At 55.4% G+C, this 13403-nt stretch overlaps 1 long non-coding RNA gene across 1 annotated transcript; it reads left to right on the top strand.

Annotated features, from left to right (window-relative positions):
* The first annotated feature begins 3318 nt into the window (after positions 1–3318).
* On the top strand, positions 3319–8933 carry LOC116666366. The gene is made up of 3 exons (XR_004323177.1): positions 3319–3483; positions 5971–6024; positions 7522–8933. It is a non-coding gene; the product is annotated as an uncharacterized LOC116666366 (long non-coding RNA).
* Positions 8934–13403: the final 4470 nt, after the last annotated feature.

Here is a 13403-nt window from a genome sequence, read left to right as displayed (position 1 = left end):
GCACAGGGCTCCACCTCCCCTTACCTTACACTAGGGCTGCATAGGCAGGAAGCAGCTCCTGGCCAACACCAGCGCCACTGGGCTGCCTGCACTCAATCTTTCCACAGCCTCCCCCCAATTCTTCACCAAAGTCCCAGTCAAAACCGTCACAGGCACAAGATGGTGACATTTGGTGTGCTGGGGGAGGGGGCAAGATGGAACTTGAGCTAGCACAGATTCTAGACTGCAGCCCACCCCATCTCTTTCCCAGCAGGCCTGGAAGAGAGTAGGGGCAGAGATGCTCATTGCCTGGCAGAGAAGTTGCGGTCTTCCTCCTAATTAAGAGCAGTGTAAAACAGGTGACCAGCCATCCCCAACCCCAAGGAGAGGCTTAAAATGCTGAATGATTAAGTCAGTGACCAATGGTCCAGGACAGGCATGTGTTCTGACAGTAGTAACAACGAGGCCATGTTCTGCGGATGCTGTGCAGTGGTGGTAGGCATCCCGACCACAGAGAGGACCAGGGTGGCGACATGACTGCCCACCTCACTGGCGCCAGTAGATTGAGAGGGCCCTGTTCCATCAGTGTCAATCAAGAAGATCGTGACCAGTCATGGTGGCCCTACCTGCTGGTGCCAGGGGGTTAAGGGGATTCTGTCTCCCTGCTGGAGAGTTGGAAGCCCCCCCAGCCTCAGTATCAGAGACGAAGCGCGCTAAGCTGCCGGTGCCAGGGAATGACCCCCACTCGGTGCCAGTGCCCGGACGCTGGGGGATGACCCTCACACGAGCCAATGCCAGAACAGCTCAAATCGCCGGTGCCCCAGGAGACCCCGCTCCGTGTCAGTACCGAGGTGGCCGAGGAATGCCTCCCGACGCCAGGCGCGACATCCACCCGTGCCGCGGTGCCCACCCCGCCGCCGCCCCGCTCACCTGTGCCCGAAGAGCCGCAGCCCTGGGAAGCGCCGCTTGCTGAGACGCCGCGGAGCCTTGTCCGGCTCGGGACCGGTGTCGCGCTCGGAGCCGCTGGACGAGGCGGAAGCCGACTCGGAGTCGCTGCTCCGGGCCTCGGGACTGCCATCCCGCGGCTCCATCCGGCCCTAGCCCCGGCCGGCGCCGGGCCCGCGGGAGACGCCCATGCCGGGCCGGCGGCCGGGGCTCAGCACGCCGGCTCCGCGCCGCCCGCCGCGGCCATGGCGCGCGCTCGCTCCGCCCGCCCCGCGCCGCGCGCCCCCGCGTCCCACGCCCAGGTGCTCGGAAAGCGGCCGCCGCCGCTCCAGGAAGTGCCGCCAGCCGCGGCCGCAGGACCCCGCATAGCTGGCCGGGCCGCTGCCTGCCCGCCGCCGAGCACGCCCCCTCCGCTGCGCGGTGGCACTGGCCCGCGGCGCCCTCTGTCGGCCACCGGCCCCGCCGCAACCTACCTCGGCCGCCCGCAGGGGCGGGGCCAAGAAGGGGCGGGGTACCCTAGGCCCCGCCCACGCCCGGGCTGGTCCGCCCGGATCAGATAGACTCTCCGGCCTGACACACCCGCACTGCGCGAACGCAGACACACGCAATCATTTTTTCCCTTCCTCTTAGCCCCCTCTACCCCTACATGTACGAAACAGCCTACATGCTCACAAGTGAACAATCGCGAGGGCGGCTGTCACCACCTCCCCTCCCACATCTACAAGGAATAGACACCTCTCTCGCACACCCTGTGCCTGTCGTAGCCATTCCAATCTCCACCACTACCCCCTTGGCTCTCCCAAATCACGCCCACGGAACTAAAAGTCACACAGTGCTCCCCATACACACAGAACAAACCCGCCTCTCACACACAATTACGCTCATTTATTACTCAAACTAACACTTCCCACCCCAGCCTCTCAGACTCAGAAATTTATACCAGGACCAAAGTCACTTAGTGACCCTGGCACACACCAACAACACATTTCTCTTACAAATTCATCTTTCCACAGCCATTCAAAGCTGTTCCTCTTTGGTACACTCCTGACTCGTAGCACCTTCCCAGCACAATATCCAGCAGAACCTGTAGATAGCTTAAACTACAGGAATCACTGCACAACTCTTACACACTCAAAAATACATACACATAAGGACCATACTCTCATTCACCAACACGTATGCCCTCAGAAAACATATACATCTTTTCCTGTACACAGATATAACCCAGGCCAGCAGTTACACGTTGCCACATCCCTCTTACACACACATCACCTGCCCAGAAATACACCTTGCCGACACATACAAACACCCCCTCAAGGCCAGCAGAGGTTGTCCCCCTCTAGAGATGAGGAAAGCAATTGGATCCAGAGCAGTTGTCAGTGGTGGCACAGTCAGCACACATGCTTGGGAATCAGCAGCTTGGGGACAGCCTCTGATAGTCCCTGCAGGGCTGACAAAAGGAGGCCAGGAAGCTGGGGAGTATGGTCCTCTCCCTCCCAAATCCTGCCACCCTGATGCCCATATCAGCTGCCCGCTGTTTCTGTTAGCACTCCTCTCTGCGAAGCCACATCCTGTGTCACTTCACTTTCACCCTCTCTGGGGTTCTGGCAGCCTGTTCTCCAGCCTTAGCCAGCCACGTATAGCCAATGCTGGAAGTTGTGACATGTGGGCAAGCCTGCCGTTTTGAGAAATAGCCAGTGTCCACAAGCGCAGAACCTTCTCTCAGCTTCCTTCAGGTTTCCTCTGGGCCTGGAGAAAGTCTGACCAGGCGGGTAGGCACCAGCCCTCCCAACAGCCTCGAGTGCCCAGGTGGCAGTGAAATCCACAAGTGGGCCTGACAGTCTTCCTGGGGTGCACGGATCCTTTTGGGAAAGTTTCCCAACAGTTCTGACACCAAGTTCTGAGGGAGGAGACCAGAGGCAGCTGAAGACCCCACTGGGTCCAACACCACACTTCCATGGGGGCTCCTCTTCCCAGATCTCCCTGCTATTAGCTCCGTCAACTCAGCAAGTCCAGCACCCCACACTGCCCCCCAGCACTTCAAACATCAGAGCCCCTCTCACCCTGCCAGGAAACCCTTTGCCCTTTTCTGAGCTTCTGAAGAGCCACTGGACACAGGGAGGGGGTGGCCTCGCTTCTCCTACCCTCTCCACGCCAGATAAAAGACTCATAGATGGCAAGAGGTCCCTTGCCCATTCCCGGGCCACCCAAGTACCTACTGTGCCTGGGAGGCCTCAGCTGGGATCTGTGGCACATCCCAGGAACGGTAGCGCCACATCTGCCTCAGTGCCCCCGGCCGCTCCCCTTCTTCTGTCTCCAGAGCCTCCACGGGGCCCAGAGCTGCAGCCTCATCGCAGCCTCCCCCGGCACTGTGGCCGGCCCCCAGTGCGCTCATCCTGCCCGGCGACTCTCTTCCTCTTTCGGCACTTCCTGACCAGGGGGCCCTGCGAGAGGCCGGCTGGCTGCCCCCGGAGAGGACCACAGGCCTGGTAGGCGCCTTCCGCTGGCCGGGGCAGGAGGCTGGCTGGGAAGAGGAGCTGCCAGGAGGGCGAGAGGCAGGTGAGAACAAGCCCAGCCCAGCAGCCAGGAGATGATACCAAGTAAGAGACGGCTAGGCAGCCAGTGGGCCTGCCCAGGCTGGAATCTGAACCTCAACCTCGGCCCCCGCCTGGCCTTCCTCTCCACCTAACCACTCTGATCTTCACCTCTCCATCCTGTTGAGGTTTCCTACTTCATCCCAAACACCCGGGGCATTGGCGGGCAGCGCCCTGCCCACACACAGCTCTCTCTCCCCTCACCACACCGTCTAACACAGGCTCAGGCACGCGGATAGTGGTGGAGTGGAAAGAGTATCAGGATGGAGCTAGAAGATGTGGGCTCCCGTACTGTTTCTGCCACTTACCAGTGTCCATCCTGGATCAGGTCAGAGAGGTTTACCTCTCCAGGTCACCTGAAATCCTTTTTGGAATAAGGTAGGCTATAAAGAGATAAACTGATGAATACATGTGTCAGGGAGATTTTTGGAGCCTCAGTCCTCTCATCTGTCATATGGAAGGGGGCAATAGTAATAAATGAGCTCATGGGGAGTTTTATAAGGATTGAATAAGAAGAGGTGAAAGGGTTTATAAATTAATTCAGTCAATAAATGTTTACTGAATGCCTTCTTCTTCTTTTTTTCTAACGGAGGTACTGGGGATTGAACCCAGGACCTTGTGCATGCCAAGCATGCGCTCTACCAATGAACTCTACCCCACCAACCTCATTGAGTATCTTCTATGCATCAGGCACTGTATCATACTATATAGGTGTATGCAAGGAGCCAGGGCTCTAACCTCATATTGCTTAGTGGGGAAGACAGTTAGGAAACAAATAATCAATATATGAAATAATGTCAGGTAATGAGATGAGATGGGCTATAGAGAAAAATGAATCCAACCACAAGGGGGAAGAGAATGATGACGGCAGTGCTACTTAAGGAGGGGGCTTGGAGAAAGCCTCTCTGAGGAGGTAACATTTAAGAACAGACCTGAGTGGATCGAGAGAGCAAACTATGTGAGTATCTGGGAGAACAGCAGTTGAGGTGGAAGGAACAGAAAGAGCAAAGCCCTCTGAGTAGGAATGTACTTGATGCGTCTCAGGAATAGCAAAAAAGGCCACACTGGGCTGAACTTGGAGGCCATCGTGAGGATTTGGTACATACACAGTAAGGCAGACACTTTTTATTGTTAGGATTGGTTCTGGGATGGAAATTGTACCTTCCTCAAGCACTCTTCAATCACACTGCTCTATAATTACTTCTTTAGCACTCTACGTGTTTGTTACCCTAGAAAGGCTGTAAATTTCTTGAGGACAGAAAGGGTGTCAGTTAAGTTCAGTTCAATAAACATTTCCACGACAGAACCTGCAGACCCTGAGATATATACAATGCCATCCCAGCCCTTAGAAACCTCCATCTGATACTTTGTGTCCCTTGTGGCTGAAACATAGTATTTCTCAGTAAACATTTGCTTAATTAATAATGCTATGTTATGAATAATTAATACTTAGTAATAATGAAACAATAGCTAATATTTTTTGGACATTTCTGTGCCAGGAACCTTCATGAATCCTTGTCACACCTCTGTGAGGTAGATCTTGTTATTTTCCTCCTTTTACAGATGGGGAAACTGAGGCACAGAGTGGCCAAGTTCATTTGTCCAAAGTCACCCAGCCTGTAAGTGGGGAAGTAAGAATTTCACCCCAGAGTCTGTGCCCCTAAATAAGACATCCCATTGCCATTCTAGGATTGGGGATATAGCCAGGTGATGCCACTGAGGCTTGACATCCCCTTTCCCAGGGGCTCTCCCTCCAGTCCATCATCAAGGTGGATCCTGTATGCTGTGGCCTAGCAGAGACTCTGCCAGCCAGGCCAAGGCCTCTTCTAGAAGGAGGCTGTTGCAGGGCCCTGTCCCAGGGATTCTGCAAGAAGCTTGAACAGTTAAACAGAGGAAATGGGGCTGGGCTTGTTTTTGATCTGAGGCTTCTGGCAGCTCTGGAGCAGCCGAGAGCAGGAAATGTGGCTCCTGGAGGGGAAGCCAGGCAGGCTGGAGACTCTGAGAGGCAGAGCAGTCCTGACTGTGGGACCATGATCCCCTTGGGCTTGTACTCATGGAAGATGTCAGTACTTGGCAGGTGGGGTGGGGAGGTCAAGGCCGGAAGGGACAGGTGCACAGGGCTGGGGAGGATGCCCTTGGCAGTTCCTAGGACAACATGTACCAGCATTGGGGAGTTGGGGACCCCTCAGAATCCAACCAGATACAAACAGGAAGAGGAATCTGGGTAAGAAAATTATTCTGGGCTTTGTTGAGGCCCCAGAGGGTGAGGTGTTCTACTTTCTGTGGCCTGGATGAGAAGTGGGAGCTGGGGAAAAGAAATGTACCAGGGCACCACTCAACCCATGATCTGGACAGCCTCTGCTCTCAAAACCAGCTAAGCCAACCTCCTTGACCTGACCTTCAAGGCTCTTTACGCTCTGTTCTTTTTTTTTTTTTTGCCTCTTTGTCTAAGCTTTCCCCGCAGAGATTTCCTCTCAGCTCACACCATGTTGGTGCCTGACTCACAGTAAGTACTCAATAAACATTTCTTCCCTCTTTTTTCACACTTCCTTTAACATGCCGCCATTCTGCTTATGCTGCTCTCCTTGCCCTATCTGCCCATAAAGTTTGGCCAATCAAAATCTCCATCCTTCAAAACCTCAGCCCAAAAGGCTAAAGTGAGAAGGTGGAAAGAGTTGGTTCAAACTCCAGCCCTTGCTGTATGATGCTGGGGAAGTTACTTAACATCTCTGGGTTGCATCAGATGATTTCTAAGATCATGTCCAGCTCAGACTGTTTCATTTGAATCTCCTTCCCTGATCTCTAGGTTTTCACTTATTCATTCATTCATATTATACATATTTTATAAATACCTACTAAGTGTCAAATGCTGCTCCAGAGACATTCCCACCCCATTTATGTATCTCTGACACTCACCTTTCTCCCCCTAAATATTCCTCTCTCATGTGACCTTTTGTATATATTAGTTTTGTCTCCTTATGAGATTCTTGGACCCAGTGTTGCTCCTAGCTCCGTGCTGGGTGCACAGTATGTGTGCAGTAACTTCCTATGGAAGTTGAAATGAGCTGAATATAGGTGTCCAATAAGCTGAGCAGAGGGAGGGAAACTGGCTTCCTGTCTGCATAAGTTGTTGTGGTGAGACTAGGGGGTGTTTTGGAGCCCATGTCCTTTACCAGCAGCTAAGCCTATGATCCAGGTACCTGCTGAACCCTTGGGAGCAATCTAAAGCCCAAGACTACCTGCTGATCTTGGCCCCCCGCCCAGGTGCTGGGTCTCTGCCCCCACAGGGAGACAGATGCACCTGAGCTGGGCTGCAGGTGCCGCTGGCTAATGACAGATGGAAATTTGATTAGGTTCCTTCTGGGTAGTCTCATTAAAATCAGGTGTGGATCTGGAGGAGGGGCTGGGGACCCTTTCCCTCTGTGGGTATAGCACTGGCAGCTCTGCAGTCAAGGGTGGTCCCTCAAACCATGATCTCTCTTGGAAACTGTCCTTTGACACCTCCCAGATCCCCAGGCTGGAGGTGAGAGGAGCCTAGTGGCTCTCCCCTGACTTGAGGTCATCTGGATCTACCCTGGGGATTTTCCTTCAGCCCCGACTTGGCTATAGCACCAAGCTCCAAGGGCAAAATTAGTAGGTGTCCTGCCCTTCAAGCCTCCCACCCCCATCTGTTGGATCATAAGCCCTGATTGCAGAACCACATTTCAGCCTCCACACTCCCTCCCATTACCCCTCCCAGAGATATGTGCACTTAGTATAGAGCCAAAAGAAAAGACTCTTAAGGATGAACGTCCAGAACCGTTGGAAGCCTGACAGAGGGCCTCGGAGTGAAACCCATCTGGGTCTGGATCCTGGCTGTACTGGTTACTGGCTGTGGGATCTTAGCAAATTGCTTAACTCCTCTGAGGCTTAGTTTCTCATCTGTAGGATGCAGCCCAGTGGTCCTCAAATCACCAGCTACTCTATGAATCCTGCTTAGTCTTTCTTCTCCAAACATCTATAGGCCAAGAGCACTGCTCAAAGACAGTGGAGCCCAGCAGAAGCTGCATCTGGTCCCAGTGGCTTCCCTACCCACTTTGTGCACCCTTGAAGACAGCTCCTCCCAAGCCTGTGCCAACCCTTGTCCTCAGGACCTGGATACTTGAGGGGCTTCCCTGAATTCTCTGCTCTGCAATTGCACCGACTGAAGCAAAAATGAGACTCCAACGCAGGCTTCCTGATTCCCTTTCAGCAGCAGAGCAGAGAAGAACCTGTTAAAATGCCTTTGCTGGAACTGGTCCCTCCAGCTCCCCTCTAAAAGGCCCAGATGGCTTGTGCCCCCGGTGAGAGGAATGGGGGGCATAAGATGCTGAGAGGGGGCTGTCCCAAGCACCTTGGGCCAAAACAGGGTCAGGTAAGGTCCCTTCACAAGCCTAGCCCCACCTCTGGGCATAGCCATCCATGGCCTTTGACTCACTAGTCAGCAAGAACCTTGGGTCCCTGAGGGGAGGAAGGAGTTCCGGGCTTGGCCTGGGCCTCCACCCTTCCCAAAGGAAGGAAAATGATAGACCCCCAGCTTCCGGCTTCCTCTGGCAGCGGGCCCCCTCCTTCAGCTCCAGCTCAGTTCTCTGCCCCCGGTTTTTGCATTTTTAATTCAGGACAGAATGTGATCTCTTGCAGCTCCTTGCTTTATCCTGTTGCTATTTAAATTACAAATCGGCCCCATCTCCCTGTCACTCTTGGGTTATTTTTAGCTTCTGGTAAATAGCAGCAGGGAGAGTCAGATCAGGTGCCCCTCCCTCAAGGAGCTTTGTACCCACAGTCCCATGCCCACAGCAGGGGGCACCCTCCCCTGCCAGCGGGCACCCCCAGTTGCTTCCCCCAGCCCCTGCTGTGGGGGTGGAGGGGGAAGGGAGAGGACTACAGTCCGGGACACGCACATGTGACCAGCCCTTGACCTTAGTCTTTGTTAAACTCTGCCAGCCCCAGGTCTCACCACCCTTCCATGGCTCAGAGCCAACCTCCTTCCCAGATAACCACCGCCCACCCCCTCCAACCCACAAGGAGGGCCAGCTACAGAGGGCAGAGGATTTTCTAACTTCTGTCTCACCTCTGCTATAAGTCAGGAGCTTTACATCTCTTATCTTCTTCCATCTTCCCAGCTACCCTCTCGTGCAGGTATTACTGTTCCCACTTTCCATAGAGGAAACGGGGTCAGAGGTGAAACTGACTTACCTAGCCAGGAAGGAACAGAGCTGGAACTCGAACCCAGGTCTCTCTGACCCTGAAGACGTAACGCACATGCATCGCACTGCCTCTCTCAGTGCGATGCATGTGCCACTTTGCCCAGTGCCCACCATCGGCTGTCTTTCCCATGTGTTTATCCAATCCCATATGCTGGATCAGGGGTTGGCAAACTGTGGCCAATGGGCCACATCCAGCCTGCTGCCTGATTTTGTATGGCCCTGAGCTGAGAATGGTCTTTACAATTTTAAATGGTCGGAAAAAAGCAAAAGAATAATATTTGTGACAGTGGAAATGATATGAAATTTAAAGTTCAGTGTCTATAAATAAAATTTTACTGGAATCCAGTCATGCTCACTGGTTTCCTTATTGTCTACGGCTGGTTTTGTGCTACGATAGCGGAGCAGAGTGACAGGGACTATGTGACCTGCAAAGCTGAAAATATTTACAGCCTGGCCCTGTACTGAATCATACTTTTGTCAAGGGAAGGACCATATCCTACACTTCCATCTCCTACAGTGCCTGGCCCAGGATCAGAGATCCAGGCACAGATGCCGGTCCTCTTTCAAGGTCCTTCTGAGGTCACAATGGCACTCGGTACAGGGAAGCCCCCTGCCAGTCACACCCCAATAATCCACCACACATTTTACCCTTTCTCTCTTTCCTCCAGCATCTTCACAGGTGAAGCTAGTGGTTTCCAAACCTACTTGACTATCAAAGTTACCTGGGGGAGGTTTTTAAAGTTGAGATGCTCAGGCCCTCCTGATCTCTGTATCAGGATCCCCAGGGATAGGGCTTTAGAAATTATTTGAAAAGAGATCCTCATCAGATCTGGTTTGGGAACCACTGCGCTTAGTTCCAGAGGTCCAGGTTCTGCATCTTCTGACTGGTCCTTTCAGACCAAACTCAATGTCTCTTGCACCCCTGGCTTCTCCCAGGCCGGAGGCTGCCCTCCAATGGTCTCTTGAGCCCAACCCCGGGCAATTAGGACTTCCTTGATTGTATGGGAGTTTTCCTCTTGCCCAGATGCAGACATGAGATGTCCTCCTCTCTCCCTCCCCTACGAGAGTTTCTACTGGCACAAACCTGCCGTCTCTCCATCCACCTATAGCAGCTGCCAGGGCTTCTTCAAGCCCACACTGGGGCTGGAGGGTGAAGGGAACCTATTTCCCAGTAACCCCACATCCCTAAAAGCTTCTACTGTCCTGCTGAAAACCCTCGTCCTCACTTACGTCAGAGGCAGCCAGGCCCCAATCCCGCTTCCGCTCCCATCCCTCGCCCTCAGATTTTTTTGCCCCCGCATTTCTGTCTAAAAGCCTTTTCTCTCTGAAGGGCTTTCAACTGCTTTTCTTAGCAACTCCTCACAGCAGGGTGGGAGGTTTAGCTGTGAGCCAGAGCTGCATGGAACTGTAGCAGGCAGAGGATGTGGAAAGGGCCACCATGAGCCTGGGCTCTTGCCAGCCCCCAGCGGCCTGTACAATGAAGAGTGGCATCAGTCACCAGGCCGCTCAGGGCTGTAGCCACATGGGAGGGCTGAGTCTTTCCACTGGGGTTCCCTAGGCAGCCCAGGGCTCTGTCTCTTTCCCAGGGCTTCCTCCACCCTCTACCTAGATGCTCTGTCCTGCTCTGGTCCTAAGACTGGGCTCCTGGCCTCACCACAGGGTGTGAGGAGGTGCTTTGCTTAATCTGTCCAGGGGTGACAGCTGGAACCAGTCCTGGTGCTGTCTTCTGCAGGCCTCACAGGGTGACCCGGAGGTCTTCTAATGCCTTCACAGCCAGAGAGGAGCCACAGCTTGGTGACCCTGCATCCTTAGTGACTGGAGGCCTCAAGTTTGGGCAGTGGAAGGCCCTCCATTCATGGACCACCCCAGGGGAATCCCAACCCTGGGGGCTGCCTCTGAGTGTATGTGTGTGTGTATGTGCGTGTGCACGTGAGCACTACCTAGGCAGCATCTTCCATTTCTTGGCCCTTTGGTTAATCCCTGCCCTCATTCCTCTAAGTCTCTGCCCTACTCTGGCTCCCTTTTCAGCTCCAGAAGCTGTTTGTCACTGATCCACAGCTAAGGAAAATCTTGGGTCACTCTCTTAGGTCACTGGTTGAAGAACTGAGGCCCAGAGAGAGCATGACTGTCTAGCTCAAGGACACACAAGTCATTGGCAGAAGTCAGAATACAAGCCAGGTCTCCTGACCCCCAGACTAATATTTCTTCCATTCTATGCCCCATCACACATCAGTCCCTTTACTCTCTCCTCCCGCAAGGGACATTCAGGGGCTCTTCTCTCTGCAGCTAGGGGACAGATGATGCACTCCTCTCAGCACAGTGTTCTAGACGAACTCAATAATGGGGCCCAGTGTACTCCTGATTTCTTGTAGATTCCAGACAGTGAAGGTGGGGCCCACGGGAACCTAACCTCCTGCCCACTTATTCCGAGCATCTCACTTCATGATGGTGGAAAAGATCCTCTTGCCTGCTCTCTCATCTCCCCCCAGGTGATGGAGGCCTAATGGCCTCATAATCATTAAGGCTACTGGGGCCCTTCAAACTCCAAGGGCTGGGGCAGTTTTATGAAACACCTTCCTAGAAGCCCCAGCAGAAACAGGGCAGCCTCAGACATACCCCATGTCCTTGGGGTTATAAATAAACAGATAGGAAACTTGTCCTCTCCAACCAGGCTGCTGGCTTCAAGGACTGCAGGTGCCTCAATGTCCCTGCTGGACGCTCCAATGACAGGCACTCTGGGCCAGGAGCTCCAGAGGGGCACCAAGTCCAGGTTGAGGCTGTGGTCTGGGAGAGGAAGAAGACGGTAAGGGTTTCCCCTGCCCTGCCTCCCCCCTGCCTCCAGTCCCTCCGCAGATCCCTCCTCTGTGTAACTTACCCACCCTTACTTGAGGGGCAGCCCTCCCCCGCCCCACCCCAAATTATAAAAGTGGCCCCTGGGGCCCACTCCGGCTGAGTCCTCCATGGAATCCTCTGGGCACAGGTGGTAGGGCCAGGGAGGCTGGGGTTCTTCCACAGGCAGAAGACATTTAAGAAGAGTCAGATGGGGGGAGGAGTATATAGAGTACATGTTTAGCATGCGTGAGGTCCTTGGTTCAATCCCCAGTACCTCCTTCACAAATAAATAAACCTAATTACCTACCCCCTCCCAATTTTTTTTTAAAAAGGAAGATTCTGGTGGGAGTGAGAGGTTCAGTCTGCCACGGGGATGCCAGTGAGGGTCTGGTTGGGCAGAGGGGTCCAGGAGGGGATTCCTTCCCCATCACTAGGCAGCCGGGTCTCAGCCATGGTGGCAGGGAGCACCATCTCAGTCCCTCCCACAGGCTGGTGCCTAGCACAGGGTCAGCCCACAGGAAAGCTTGAGTATGGCCTATTGAATGACTGGTGGTGGCAGGGGGAGGGGGGTCCTCTCTCTCACCCAGAAGAAGGGCCAGGAACATCTCCTGGCTCTCCCCAGCAGACAGAGGTCTGTAAGGATCATGGCTTGGTTATTTTTCTCCCTTGTGCCTAGTACAGTGCCTGGTATGCAGTTGGCATCAGTAATTCCATGTTGAATGAACAGGGCTTTCACTGTTCATTAGAGAAGGGGTCCCAGAAGTGTGTCCTTTGGACACAGAGAGCCGAGACCCCTTGGTGGTCATTTCTGAATCCCTAGGGCCTAGAGCAGTGACAGGCAAGCTGCAGGTGCTCAATGAATGTTGACTGGAAAGGGAGGTGGTGTCAAGCGCTGAGCTCCCCTCTGCCCGCGTTCATCTTACCTGTAAGACACCTGCTTTCGTAGGTGCATCTGGCTGAACCGCTCCTCCACCGGGGGTCCAGCAGCCATGCCCCGGGGTGCCTCAAGCCAAGGCTGCGAGACCCCAGCCTCCTCCCCGCGCCTGCAGCGCCGCCGCACCACCTCCTCCTCTGCTGCCCGGCCGCCGCCAGCCGCGTCCCCGCGGGGCCCGCCGCCGCCCGGCCCCTCGGCCATCCTGCGGCCGCCCTCTACCGCGGCTCTTGCAGCCTTTCGGGGAGACTTGCTCAAGTTCGGTCTCCCTTCCTCCTGGGCCCGGGGACGCGAGGCAGGGAGGGAGGGAAGCTGCTGCCCGTCCCTCCCGACGCCGGGGCTCAGACGACGGGAGCGGCCAGGTGCCGGGCGCTGCGCCTGGAAAAGGCCGGCTGGGATCTTCCCGCGCCCCGGCGTGGGGTCTTTGATAGGTGCCGGGGTGCCGCGTCGTGAGCTCTGGGGCGCCCCCCGGACGGAGGGAGTGGAACCCGAGCAGAGCCCGAGCCGGGGCGATGAGCGCGCTCCTGCAGCCGCCGCCGCTGCCGCGCACCGGAGTGTCACCTTAGAGACACCCGTCAGCCCAAGGGGTCCGGTGAGGAGGGTGCCGCCCCGCCCAGCCAGCCCGGCTCGGGGCCCCGGAGGAGCGAGTCCGGCCCAGCCGGCGGCGGGCACGAACCCTGCCCCAGGCGCCCGCCAGAGCCCACCCCCGCGCCCCCTCCCAGGCACCCGCCGCTCGGCAGCTGCCAATCACCGCCCTGCCAGTCACTCAGCGGCTGTGATGAACACCCCCTCGTCCCGCGCTTTCCGGCTTCGGCATTCGCCGCCGCTGCGGGCAGGTGGGGGGGCGGGGGCGGGGGCGGTGACACGAGCTGGCTTTAACCCCGTCGGCGCCATGGG

This window comes from Camelus ferus, chromosome 10, assembly GCF_009834535.1.
Source record: "Camelus ferus isolate YT-003-E chromosome 10, BCGSAC_Cfer_1.0, whole genome shotgun sequence".
In the NCBI taxonomy this organism is placed as follows: domain Eukaryota; kingdom Metazoa; phylum Chordata; class Mammalia; order Artiodactyla; family Camelidae; genus Camelus; species Camelus ferus.
This window is presented reverse-complemented; position numbering and strand designations above follow the sequence as displayed.